This window comes from Mycetomoellerius zeteki, unplaced genomic scaffold (assembly GCF_001594055.1).
Source record: "Mycetomoellerius zeteki isolate Tzet28-1 unplaced genomic scaffold, Tzet1.0 scaffold41, whole genome shotgun sequence".
Lineage (NCBI taxonomy): Eukaryota > Metazoa > Arthropoda > Insecta > Hymenoptera > Formicidae > Mycetomoellerius > Mycetomoellerius zeteki.
Genome location: NW_017257403.1, coordinates 1,303,827 through 1,318,785, shown reverse-complemented (window position 1 = coordinate 1,318,785; position 14,959 = coordinate 1,303,827). Strand labels below are relative to the sequence as shown.

The following is a 14,959-nucleotide window of genomic DNA, read 5'->3' as shown; positions in this document are numbered from 1 at the left end:
AACTGTCATGTCGGTAATTCTATCTATACTTATATTCTATTTATTCTCTATTATTACAATATAAAAATAATGAAACGTTTTAAAACCACAGTATGAAAAATGACTTTCTGCCGTGGAGACAGTGCGGAAGAAATTGTCGACTAATCGTTAGTTCGTCTGGTTTCCGTTGTTTGACGAGAACTGTCTTCCGGTCGGCGTGCTAAGTCCTAGCTAACGAGACGAGTCGCGATTGCACTGCGACTTCTTCTTTCCTCGGATATCCGTCCCCTTTTTCCGCTGTTCCTGTAGACGTTATTAATTAAATCCACTCCAGTCTGGACGACGCTATGGCGCTCACGATTATAATTTAAATGAAATCTCGTAATCTCGGAAGCAACCGGAACGGAAAGAAACACCAGGAGAGAAAAGTCAGCCCCGCCAGTACTGTCGTAGAACGGCCTGGTAAGTTTCCCACTTTCGAAACGGACGAGCGGTTATATACATTATACATATTTCAAGAGGAAAATCGGAAAGAAAACGCAGATCCCGGGTAGAGGATAGTTGCGGAGAAGTTTCCTGCGCCGAGCGAAGGAGAAACAGGGCAAATCTAACAGCGGAGTCTCTTTCCCCACCCCGGCGAGATCCTCTCGCATAATCCGACCTACGGAAGGAAAACGTCTAATCGAATCTGACAGTGGAGAATTACGAAGTACGAAGGACAGAAAAATAGTAAGCCGCAGCGGCCGAGATGTTCGAGGGATCGGTCCTCGCTGCTTCGATCTCGTAATACGATTAACGATCTCTCAACAAATCCAGAACTCCAGCAAAACTCGTCGTTGACGACGGCATTTACTGTTGCGAAGTTTCTTCTATTTTTCGCCATTCGATCCAGCGATAAGCGAATCACCGGCAAGGACAAATTGTTACGATGATCGATCGTCGTCTACGAGGTTTGAAGATTAAAAACACGAAACGCGGAGCTTCTGAATAATACACTGCTCTTTCCTTATATGCAGATTACATCTCGCGTTCCGGAAAAAGCATCTGCGAGAAAGCAAAAAAATAAAGTGCTTGCGAATGCGCGACGGAAACTGTCAAACGATTGAAATGAATGTTGATATTCGCGTTATCGAAATCGTAGCCGTTGTAGAAGCAAATGTTCCGTGTAATTTAGTGCACGCGAGAGAAAGAAAAGATTAGTGAATTTTAATCAAACGGGATTATTCGGTATGACGCACGTAACATCGACAATGCAATTGAATCGTGCCATTAAAGTTGTGAAAAATGTACTAAATTTTTAATAAATTTTTATTTAAATAGTGCCAATTAAACATTTACAATAAGTAAATATGGATCCAATAAAAAAATGACTGTTAAATCAAATTAATGATTGTTCTGATTGTCTTGAATTAATGATACAAGATAATACAATGATCTTGTATGAATAAATATATCTTTATATTTAGTTAATATTTAGTTGGTACTATTTAATATAAATGATTTATTAAAATTTAATATATTTTTTTCGATAAAATTCACAATCCATGCAATTACACATATTTTTTAACAAAATGAAAGTTATGAAAAAATTACAGATTTTTTTTCGATATTATATTTAAAATTAATATAAAAAGTTCGACAGCAATTCAGAATCCGGATCAAAAATTATTTCAATAAAAAGTACAAGACATGTTTTGAAAAAATAAATAAAATGAGAAAATTTTCATTTAAACTATAAGACTATATTATTAAATACATATATAAATATAATATGTTTACACACACACACACACACACACACACACACACATACACATGTACAATATATTGACCTTATTGAACTGATTCATATGTATGTAACATTCATGTTTATACATATGCGGAAAGTATAAATTTCCACAATTTACTTTTTAGACCATATACGTGACTATACATTCTTAACTATTAGAATATTAGATTGACGAATAGTGTGAGTGAACATATTCATCGATTTTACATTTATTGTTTACCATTGGTGTATTTGCTTTTTTTTTTAATACGAAATCAAACAACGCGAATTGCTTTAAATCATGCATGATCTGGCACAAGCTACGCGAATCAACGCGTATACAATTTTCCTATTTTTATGCAAAATACCAGCCACTCGGGTATATATATCGTATAAAGGAGATTATTATGCGCTCGAGGACCACCAACCGAGTTCATACAACGAGTCTCAGTTACAGAGAAACAATAGCGGCGCAAACAGCGAAGAAAAATCGCGAGTGTGCTTCAGTACGGATGAATAATTACTCTCGTTTTGCTTTTGTTGTGTTATTAACTGAAGAATTTTTGCGAGGCTCGACAAATCATCGAGACATCGACAGCCTGAGACAGTTTTCTGTGTTTTACTGTTTTTCTTGCCATCGAATCCTTTGCCCATCGTACAAATTCGATAAGGATTCGTTAACATCCTTTCGGAAACAACATAAAACTTCCGGCAAGACAATCGTGTCCTCTGGGAAAAAAAAACTTTACGCATCTGGCTCTCGCCTTAGATCTTGAAAACTTACGTTTACATCATTTATTCCGTAACTCGAGTAGGCGCGTGCCCTGCACATGCGATGGCTTCCCTGTCATCCAGGATAACTCAGGTAATTTCATCATTTTTCGGAAGAGTACATGAAGTCTTAACTCAATGTCCAACTATCTTTTTCCGTCAAGAATCACATTGCGGTTAAAAAGAATATTCATCGAAACTTTTATATATATTTTGAAATTAATTTTATTTTATTTTATACCCATTTTATTTTATTGTGTACCCATAAAATTACACTGAAATGTGCAAGAACATGTACACAAATGGTTAGGCAATGCTATTGCTATAAAGTGTACCAGAAACAAATAGGAACGGTAATTGAGATGACTTACAACGAGATAATACGTTACGCATGACTGGAATTCCATTGAAAATATTTATTATATATTTTTTAAAAATATTTAAACTTAGATATCAATGAGGTATCTCATATATACGAGGAATACATGAAGCTTTCATAAGAGACGAAGAGAGAGAAAACAATACAAAAAGCAGACTTGTTTGTCACTACAGAAAATTATCTACATACGATATCTTTAAAAAATTAATTTTAAATTATAAAATATACAAGAATTAACACATAGATAAGTAAGAAACCGATCACGGTTGGATTTTGGTGCCAAATAATTAATAATTATTAATATAATAATATTTCTATGTAAATTTTAAAAAATTGCAAAAAATGTATTTGAAATTTACATGGAGATATTATTTATAGACATCATGGAACCAGCCTCAATCGTATTTTATTTATTTATGTTAATCATATATTCGTTTAATTTAACTTACATCATTAAAAGAATTAATTTATATACATTTTGCGAGATTGAAGTAAAGAACAAAAAGAGAGTCCCTTTTTATATGTTAGGGATAAGATTTACGCGCGTATCGCTTGGTATAAAAGCAAATGATATATCGAAGCAACATTACCCTTTCGCCATTGTCGGCGAGAGTCTTCGATTCCAAGGTTTCGTTGAACGGGCGAGAAAGAGAAAACGTCGAGAGTGGTTTTAAAGTAGACGTGGCGCTACGCGTATAATATCGATTCGCAAAAGGATGAAAGCCAGAGGATCGTACGAGGTGGAGAACAAGTCCTTTGTGTACATATGTGTATGTGCTTGTGTATATATATATATATATATTGTATATACATACGTGGTAAAAGGGGAAAGGTTCCTTTTCTCGACATAGCACGTACCATGGGGTACCGTTGCGAGATCCTCGCGGATGACAATCCGGAGGAAAGTAGGCAGAAGGGGATGGCGGGATCGCAAGGAAGGGTGGGAATGCTTGAGATGGTGAGGGAGTACGTATCTGCATATAACCTGGTTTCTCACTCACGCGCTCAGGCACTCGGCCAGGTAGCGATAGATGGAACAGGCTCCCACGGGAAGTGGCCCGTTCTGTCTCCGGGTCCACCGGATAGCCTTGTAGAAGACCGACCACTCTGCTGGGACCGGACTAGTGCTTCTCAAACACTGGCCGTGCCGACCGGCCAGCCGCTCCATCCTTCATTATCTAGCTCCTTCGTGCTCGCCATTCTGTTGGGCGAAGACAATCCCACAAGCGAGAAGTCCACGTGCCCCGCAAACGTAAACGAGAGCAGGAAGCCTCTAGAGCGCATAATAAGACTCCACGCGAGAGATTATTCTTAACTCCGACAGGAAGAGTTCTGAACTTAATCCATGAGAAAAGGAGGCCGCGAGAAATGACTCAATTATTTATATCTTCTCTACTGAACTACTTTATTGCGATTCTGGTTAAGAATTTTTATATTTGCGTGTAATTTCTCTCATTCTTGAGCAACTTTGTCGTATAAAGAATCTTTTAGAAATGATCTTCTTTCACGCATACAAACTAGTTTGAAGACTTGAATAAAGCTTGTCTAAACTCGATGCCTCCTGCATGGGAACACCTGGCAAGGCCGTCTAGGTCCATCACGAAAGATTATTTTGCGAGAAAGTATCGGACAACCGGGCTCCGGGCATTGAGAGATCGTCGGGATTGTGACAGATGCGGAGCGCAGCAGAAGCCAAGAGAATGCGTGAGCAGGTGCTAAGTTGCGGGCAAAATGTCTTCATGAATTTTAGGAGCGAATTGAAAATTTATTCGATCCCACGATTTAGAAGAGAGCGGAAAAATGTAATCTAATTCGAATGTAATATATACGATGACTCTCGATTTATCGATCGCTGCAAGAAAAGAGAAGGAGAGAGGGATGCATTTTTATATGACAATTTTACACGACGTACAAAAAAATTCGTGTTTTAATAACTTTATAAATCGTTTGTGTAAAACTAAGGTAAAGTGAATACACGATAACGAGCGGGATCGAAACTCGGGCGATTTTCCGAGGTCAAACACGAATAATCTGTTTCGAAACTATAAAGTAGTTACAGTTATGCATATATGCAAAATACGTTGAATGAAACACTTTTAGCCACAAAGGGAGCCCTCCGCTCCCGATACCGCATTTCAACAAAATCTCGCCTACTTTATCTGGCGGTAGCCGCGTCGTACTCATTGCCTCGTTAGCATTTCAATGAATATGTTATATTCATCGGCCAAATATGTCATCGACGTGATCGTTTGCAGCTCGTGTGCATCGCAGCCGATGACTAATAAGTCACGGGTTAATAGACGAAGTTTCTCGCCTCGTAAAATCGTAAACGGGCATGCACTTTATTGATAGAAAAGGCAGAAGAGAGAGATGGGAAAGAGAGAGAAAGAGAAAGTGAAGAATTTGCATAGTGAGAACTAGATAGAGAAAGATGGACGCGGAAAGGGACGAGAGGAAAGAGTAAGCGGTATCGATATGCACAGGGAATATCGGATGTGAGAGCCTAGCAATATCGAGATGAGTTATTGTTCGCCAAGCACAATGCACTCAAATACTGAATGAAACTAGAAAATTGATACAAAAAATTCGTACGGTTCTATAGAAGATCCTATCGATATTCGCCATCATCTGCTTAACGAAAAAGAAGCAAGCATTCTCGACGTTTTAAGCACGTGTCTCGTAATAATCGTACAGCTAAATCTGCTAAATAAAGGCTTTACATTCCTGCACGTGTTGGCGCGAAATGCGCGCGAGCTATTCGAAAATATTGTCGGTTTTCAGCAAACAGTGGTGGTAATTGTTCAAATATAGCAATTCTTGTTCTGCATTGATAATTTGTTTGCATTTTGAAACAATGTAAATATCAACCGCACCTGTGTAACCGTAAATTGAGCTTAACTTATGAAAAATACGAAAATGTGCTGCGTACTGATCTGAGAAATATGCGGTGTAGATACATTAGCAAAACAATGAAAAAAAAAACGAGGAAAATTAATTGAAACTGACGTTGCACTGAATTTATCGCATGTTGCGATATTCAGCAATAATCTAATTTTATTTATATCTAATTATAATTTATTTCTCTCTCACTCTTTCTGTGATTATCGAAAAAACCTGCAGCTCCATTAGCTAACGTTCTCTCACGGTTATACTTTCTTTTCTTCAAGACGTAAAATCGTTTCCTCGGATTATTATCGGCATAGATCGAAAGAAACTTCCACGGTGCTCTTTGTCTTAACGATTATTAGCGTTATCCCCTTCGATATATAGAAACATTTACGGCTTTTTTATCTCTCGCCAATCCCAACATCGGGGGCATCGGGTCTTCTTTATGAGCGCCTTTGTTCTTCCGCGAGTCAAATCCACACTAAATCAGAGTACTCTGTACGGGAAACGTCCAAACGTCAAAGCATCCCGAATCCATTATCGGGCGAGTGTTCCATCAAAACGGGATCTAAATTAAGGGAATCCCCATTTCGCGTTTCGCGATCGATAGGAGGGAGAAGGGCGGCACGATGCGGAGCGGCCATAGTGCCAGCAACCGCAGGAAAACGCGACGACAAAGGGAAATGGACGTGGGAAGAATCCGAGGGGGGAGAGGAAAGGGGTTTGGAATCGACGAAGCGTGCCTTCCGCCCTATCCTCCCTATCCCACCCATCGTGCGTCTCCTCTCATCCTGCACCCCCGTCTGTTCGTCCACCCGGACGGTCTTTCCTTTTTCATCGACTGCCAGCGGATAGACAAGAAAATCGGTCGGCATGTATTGCCCGCCGTCGTAAATCCATCGTAACGAGATATCGGACACCAATTGTGACGTATCAAACGCCATCGTCTTTTTACAGTTACGGACCTTTAAAATAATTTTGCGGACAATCTGCGAATAATTTGTTTTACCGCTTGCTTTACGTATGCAACAAATAGATGTACTAAATGTATTTCTCTAAACGAATAGTTATCAGTTCATTTGTAGCAATAAAATATGCCTTAATTATTAATATATTGGTTTTTTTATGTAAACGCATTGCGTAATGCGTAGATTTCTAATGACAAAACCCGGAGTGATTCGCGATTTAACTGATGAAGAGGTTTAATTCTTCATTGAAACACTATCCGCAGTTTCAAGCTCTTCATTCTTGATCTGTTATATTTTTATCTTACAATAAATAATAAAAATAAATAATAATAAAAGTAATTGTCTGTATTTGCATCTAAAACATCTCAAATAACAAAAATTTTCTGCAGCAAAAGTTTTAGCAGAAAGATTTAACAGCCGTAGGCCCATTACATAGTTGGAAAAGATTTTTACAGACCGTCATTCCCCCTTAACTGAGAGCGCAAAGTAACCAGACGATTTCGCAGGTGTTTTTTCAAGCGGTCTTGCCTGTAGGTGTTATGCGAGAGCAAAGTGCTGGAAAGTCAGCGAGCTTAAATATCCGTCATGCGCGAGATGTCCGCGGGACGGACAGCGCGAGTTCCCGACGTCCAAGGTTTTCTTCCATACTCGTTAAACGAACCTACGCGAATAGCCTTTTAGTCTAATTCGTCGTATAAAATCCCAATTAAACGCTTGGAAAACGGGAGATTCCCGTCCGAGCTTCCTCGTCCCGGGAAAGCCAATAGAGAAACCACGTCCTCGTAATCCCCCACGGAAGCTTTTTCGAATAAAGACCTTTATTGGCGGCGAAAGATTTGTAACGGAATAGACCTATCGCAAATTCCCTATCGAAAACGGGCGCCCGCGCGCAAATTCTCATATCCGACGCTACCATATATTCGTGTCCTTTGATCTCGGACAGAAGAAGCGCACGAACCTTCAGCAATATAAGAAAGTACCCTGGAAATTGCTGTCGATGTGAAGAAATATGAACGCGGCGAAATGATCGTTCAGAGACACTCCAATTTCTGATTCCTTGACCAACCGAACATTAGTTATCAGAAACCTTAAAGTAATATTGTTATAATTTTCATGAATTTTTATATTATCAATTGCTCTTAAGATTTATGCTTGAAAATATTTTTGACATTCCGGAACTTTTAACGGATATAAAAATTGCTTAAAAGTGTGGAAATTAAACCGATAAATCAATTAAGAGAAAGAATCCTATTTTTAGTCGAAGCTCTTGATGCTTATAATAATATTTACATGCAAATTTGCAAATACATTTATCTATCCAGATTAAAACCTTGGCTGAGGTGAGACTTTTTGCAATAAACTTTTTCAGTGCTTTAAGATGTTTAATAGCATCATTATTAAAATTGACGCTCAATGTAATTTGCGATGTTATTTCCAGTTTAATTTTCTGATGATTGCGTTTGAAGTCCGATAAACCGAATCGACGCGTAATTTGTAGAACTGAAAAATGTATTTGCAAATTTGCATATAAATATTATTAAGCCAAGATCCACTTCGACCAAAAATAGAATTTTTTCTTTTAATTGATTTTTAAAAAATGCGCATGATTATATGACAAGAAATTAAACAACACATCGCAGATATACAGATACAGATATATCTCGCTTCTTACATTTCAGTCTTCAATCTCTTCGACAAATTGTAAGTCGCAGGATCTTTCGAACAAAAAACTGTCCGATCTTACAGTAAGAAAGACTCAAGTGCACTCGCGCGTCGGCAGCGGCTCGTTTCTTTACCGAGACGCTCCATTAAACATCCTCAACTACTTCTACTTTTGCACATTTTTTAGAGCTCGTTTACCTCCTATTGTTTCGCCTCGGCTCTTCCTCCGACTCTACTTGTCAAGGAAAGCTTTCCTTCCTTCCGGTAATATTAATTGCGATTAATAAGTCAAAACAATTACGACGGAATAAAATAGAGAAAATAAAATGTGTTCTTGTCGCGGTTGCATTCATTATTTCTCTCATTTTCCTCACTTGATTTTTAAACGTAAGTATATGTCAAAAATATTTTCATTCACGACACTTAATTTTTTTTTCTATTATTACCGAAGACGAGCCACGCATACTTAGTTCCTCGTGATTTCTGGGCAAAATATTTCCCGCAGGGGTTTCGCTTTCATTATTTTCTAAGAGAAGCCCAACCTATCCGCGCACTGAGCTGCATTACGGACAGACTGTATTCCGCACTGCCTAACCGTCAGAGCATGGCCGGGTTTTCTCCGCATTTAGCACCGAATTATTACGCCCCTCGAGCGTTCTCCATTCTCGCCATTTTATCTCTTCTCGCGTAATCTGTCGCACTGCCGAGCGGAACCGATGCCAAGGGACGCGGTGGCACCGGAGGGAAATGAGAATGTAAAGGTGAAACTGCTTCCTGGTTAGACATCGCGTTTGTTGACAAGTTCGTCATTCTCGTGAACTATGCTGTCATTATTTTTTCACGTGATACCGTCGCTTTTTTTCACATGCGATCGAACATGTGTCTCATGGCTGGAACGTTTTGTCCTAACAATTCGATACGTTAAAAAATCCGAGGATATGCGTGACAATTTCAATAAAATTCTAAATTGCTTATTTTAAAATCATATCGAGCTGTAAAAAATGTGAAAATATTTTCCAAAGCTGCGCGAAAAATAGCAGTCTCCTTATTTTTATACGAATTAAATCACAATAAATACACGGAAAGAACGATTTTGCTAAAAGTTTATAGATACAGATCTGAAAATAATTTTGTGGGACCATCAAAACAATTATGTAGGACGCTCGAACTGATTGCTAAAATGTCAAAACTTTTTGCAGCGTTGCTCATCATGTTTCCTACATAATTTACGATTTAATTATTTCGATGGGCCAACAATATTATTTTAGTATCTAAATTTTTAGATATTTCAGCAAAATCGTCCTTTTCATGTAAATATAAAATCATTCTCTTTTTGATAGAATTTGCATTCACACGTGTCGTTTGAGAAAAGCCTAATTACGCGATGTATTAAATAAATCTTCTGTTTTATTGGAAATAACAAAAGTATAGGAAATTAAGCGCAATTTTGCACGTTACTTATATGGGTCCATTGCTCGACTTTACGGCTCGAAAGACATCTTTAGGCATTTAGATTCTTTCATTACATCGATATTCTCGTTACTACGACTGCAGATCCGACGAGTGTGTACTCTGCACTCGAAGAGGCTCAGCTACCCTTTGTATTTGAATATTGCTGTCCAGGATCAACGGGGCCATCTGCACGTTCAGCGGATTCAGGCCTCACGGATACCGATCCGGACTTGATGAGCTTCGCTACCAGTCCGACCGGATATTGCAGGGCTGAGATAAAGGCCAGATCACGACGGGGAAAAGTCTCGAACGCACGAAGAGGAGATGAAACGGAGGAAGAAGAGAAGGAAGGCAACATGAGCGAAATCGTCCTTAAGTAATCGGCCTTTCCAAAGGTATTCGTCGAGACGAGAATGGGACGAGGTGAGGTGCAAACGACGACGGTGGAAAACCGTGGCATGCCGGGGACTCGATTAAATGATTAAACGAGCCCCGCGGCGCCATATTAAACTCGCCGTTATTCTCCCGTTCATGGTAGTCGCTTCCTGTGACGACGACAGTCACCCTCTTCGCCGACGCGGCTTCTTCCATTTTTCCTCCCCATTCTTCGTACCTTTCTTGCATCCCCTAACAATGTCATTGTCCATTATCGCGGCACAATCGAGGAAGAACAAAAACAGATTTCGATTATACCGATTGCAATGAATTCTGATGAACTGGTTTTCTTTTCTGAAGCAGAAAAGAGGAAGGGTGTAAAAGACGTCCCTCATAAATCTCTCGGAAGCGCTATATCGCTCCGTCTGCACGGAGTATCTCGAGAGGAATATGTCCGATTCTTGAAAACGTTATTCAAGTGCTTTTAAATAGGAAAAATAATATATGAATACGATGAGTAATGTAAGATATAGAATCTAAGGATATTCCGAGACAAAGAAACGAGATAAGAAACTAGAATAAAATAACTCGTTGTTACGTTTTATCACATAAAAATATCAACGAGCTAATTAAAGAGCTATTATATGTATAATTAAAGTGTTATAATCTGAAAGTTATTTTGAGAGAAAGAAATTGGAATAAAGTAACGCGAGGCAACGTTTTATTATATAAAAACATCAACGATTAAGTTAATTAAGGAGCTAGAAAAATCTAGAGAATATTTCGTGAAAAAGAAATTAGAATAAAGTAACACGTGATAATGTTTTGTCATGTAAAAATATCAAGTACAATATCAAGAGTAATGTCTCGCGTCAAGTCTACCAATTATAAAAATATCAACGGTTTAAGTTAATTAAGGAGTTAATATATCCTACGTATTTTAATGAATATTTAAATTTTACATTTTTCGTATCACTGCTTGTTTCACCAATAATCATCATTATATATACAGAATTGATGTGATTTCATTACAGTATATAATATTCTGTAATAAAATATTCAATGTTAAAATTTCACAATACATAATTTTATTTTGTTTATGCGCAAACTGGGGAAACAGTTGTGAGCTGGATTTTGAACGATTTGGAATAAAGTCTCTCTGTCTCTTTCTCTCTCTCTTTCGCTCTTTCTCTCTCTTTCGAACAGCCTTTGAAATAATTATGCGGATAACGCGACGACGAGCCGGCGCGCAACGAGCATAGATTTTCAGACGAGACTCGATTAGATCGATTTAGATCGTTTTAACGCCAACGGAAGAAGCAGATCGGCTTTTTGTGGAGGTTCGGATATAGCCATTGAAGCGTTGCAACCGGGATGCATTTGCATATAAACGAGAATTCACAGCAACGCCGAAACGCGCCATTTTTATTATTATACCAATTAGGTCGTCACGTTGCACGTACTACAAATTTCTACCGGTTATTTTCTTCTCTCTCTTTCTCTTTTTCTCTCATTTGCTCTCACTATCTCGCCGAGAGATGCAGCCGCCGGATGTAGCTTCTGCAGCTTCACTCTTCGTCGGGATCACCTGCAAGATCAACGGGTGCGATGATCGAATTTCGGTGAGGTTTACCCATCTTTTTTTTCAGAGAATTGTTGATTCGGGCTTTTCGCAGGCGGCACTCGGACCTTGCGATTAAATGGCCCCGCAAAACATTTTTTTTCTACCATCGAACAAATCGTCTCATACAGAGAGATTGAAAGGCGTTCCTTCCGCTCTCTTCTCCTCCCTTACTTCGGTACCTCTCACCGTTGTTCGACACGCAGTTATCCGTATTTTATGGAATGGCTCTCTTCGACGACCCTTGTTTCCCCTCGCTTTCATAAATCATTTACGTCGCAAAGGCAACGCGTCTGAAGTTCGATTGCAATTTTCGCGTACCACTACCGTTATAAGTCGATTTATTCTCTCATTAAAAAAACGACGAGTAGAACAGAGAATAATTAGTGAACAATACGACTCATTAATTAAAATTGTCACGTTGACGTGAGCGTTACGTTACAACGATGTTTATAAAATAAATAAGGAGAATCCCAATCGAGATCGAACGTTTTGTTCCGTGGTACTCGAGATTCCCCCTCCCCCCCCGATTGCTATTTGAAACGTTTCCAGTTTTCAATATCAAATCGATCTCGGTGGACGTAATTGCCAATCTCCGTCGCGCAGTTAGCGGAAGACGGGGACACGTCCTGCTCCGGAAGGCTCGGTTCGCGAGGTAGCCGATCGAAGATGCGTCCGTCGCCGCGCCATCGAGATTCAACAACGCGCCCGGGGCTCTTCCAACAGTTTCAACTCGGTGACGTTTGACAGCTCGTTAGCTCGTTTCCCTGACGAGGGAAATCGCGGTTGCAGCTGTCCATTGTTCTCGGACTTCGATGAACGCGCGATTTTCTGCGCGCATATTTCGGGAGCTGCTCCACAGCTTTGTCTCTCTCTTTCTCTCTTCAATTTTTCACATTTATCTACTTACAATGTTATCTTCTATTTTCTTTTATTTTTTTTTACTTTTATAATTTCAACACTATTGGATACTAAAAGAGCAATGGTAATCCAATCCCTTGAGTTAAGTAACATTTTGTTAATTTCAACCTCCGTATGCATCAAAATATAAATTCATTTTTGTACTTTCAAAGTAAACAACGTCCATGGCTGGTATTTATAGTCGGTTCTTATATTCAAGATCGTCTTAAGTATAGTTTTAAGATGAATACATCAGGAAGCCGTATTAGTATCTCAAGACATTACTTAAGACGGTCTTAAAATAAGAATGAATACCGGCCCATATTAACATATGCACTTAGTAAATAATAAACTAAACTTGAGTCAAATTCAATAAATTTTCTAAGTTAAATTATTCAATTCCGTTACTTTAATTAAATTAATCTCATGTTGAACATTGGTGAACTATATACATATATGTACACAGAAATGATTAAAAATTACTTAAATTTGGTATAATTTAACATTATGATAATTTAACGTTGTATTTATATTTCATATTATAGTTTATATTATTCCAAATTTTATTTTCTTTGCTTTCGTTCTTTGTTATTTTTTTCTATGTTCTTAGAGGGTTTGCTCTAAAATATTAAATAAACGCCATTACCTTTCTTGTCTATTTGTCTAACTACTCATCTATCTATCTACCTATCTATCTATATATCTATTTATTTCTGTCTCTCTCTTCTCTCTTTTTTTCTCCTTTTTTTCCTTCTGCTCCCTCATCGTCTGGCGTACAGAAACGAGTATCTCCTTTGTGACCAGGATGTTCTGGCGGATTGCCAGGATTAATTATGGTATACTGAACTCTCGGATGGACTATCATGCTCAGCTCTAACTCAGCTTTCAATTTGCAATCCCGCGTATCGACGTTCTCGAGAATATTTCTGTACTTTCGTGAAATCTCAAGTATCACGCGCGACTGAGTAAATTTCTCGCAGAATTTATCATGAAGAAAAGGATATTTAATTGACAGAATTTCGATTTAATATCGGAATTATTAAATTGAAATTAACTAAGAACTCTCTAATTGACTCCAATTGAAATCGTCATTTATAGGTAACTATTTATAACAATCTTCATCTTTTCAGATTCATAAACATGTTTATTTAGAAATTTTTCAAATTATATGATTTTGAAGAAGAGAATTTCAAAAGCTATAACAATTTTATCATCATATTATTTTCGAGAAATAGCGTTGTCAATTGCTTTATTAAATGAAAATCGAGCCTTTGCTATTGTTAAAAAATTTGCAACCGCGGTCAAAGAAAATCCAACCGTAAATTTTCAACAATATAAAATTTATTACGGTATATATTCAGTATACGGGATATATTTTTTATAGATTTACATTGAAATCAACTTGGAAGTGCGATAACATTTACGGACGCGTTTTATTTAATGTATGATATTACAAAAATATATGGAAATATTTGAAAAACACCGTATTCGGTGTAACGTATTATGGGTTAAACCATGACAGACGACCGCGATGCATTTACAGCTCATCCATAATCGAATTCCATGTATGGACGCAAACGAATAATTATGTACATGTTTAACGGAATCGCCCATGTTTTATGTAGCTGTATTACGACAGAATGTATCATCGAGGGTTGCGTTTTTCTCAGCATGAATGTGTTGAACATTAATAAAATCGGCTACAACTCGTCACATATTGATTTCTCTGGTCGCGATTATCATTTTTTCTTTTTTTTTTTTTTTAAATAAAGGGCGATAGCGCAGAATCGATGAAGATAAATCTCGAAAGCGAGATAAACGATGGCACAGTGAGTGCATGACAGCGAAGAAAACGGGCATCGGTATTCCGATAGCCGTCCAAAGAAGAAGGCAGGTGTTCATCGGAGGCAGCTGCAATCACGACCACCATCTGCTGAGGTAATGCACGCCCGTTCAGAGTCTTGAAGCGAGGCAAGAGGCCCCGAGAGTCCCGCCAATTAGGCCCAGCCGAAACACGTGCCCGGTTCGGATGAACCGATTTCGAGGAGAGAGACGTGATTCTCCTTGAAAGCCATGCGTTTTCTCCCTCTTTCTCTCGCTTCCTCTCTTCCCGCTGAGTTTTTTTTTCCTTTCCTTTTTTCCTTTCTTTTTTCCACTCCCTTCTAATTTTTTTTCTTGCTATTCTTGCTTGGCTGCGC

The 14,959-nt window shown here is 38.3% G+C and overlaps 1 pseudogene; it reads left to right on the top strand.

The window, feature by feature from the left end:
* LOC108726324 (uncharacterized) overlaps positions 1–10,515 on the top strand; it is a 60,573-nt pseudogene extending 50,058 nt beyond the window's left edge.
* Positions 10,516–14,959: the final 4,444 nt, after the last annotated feature.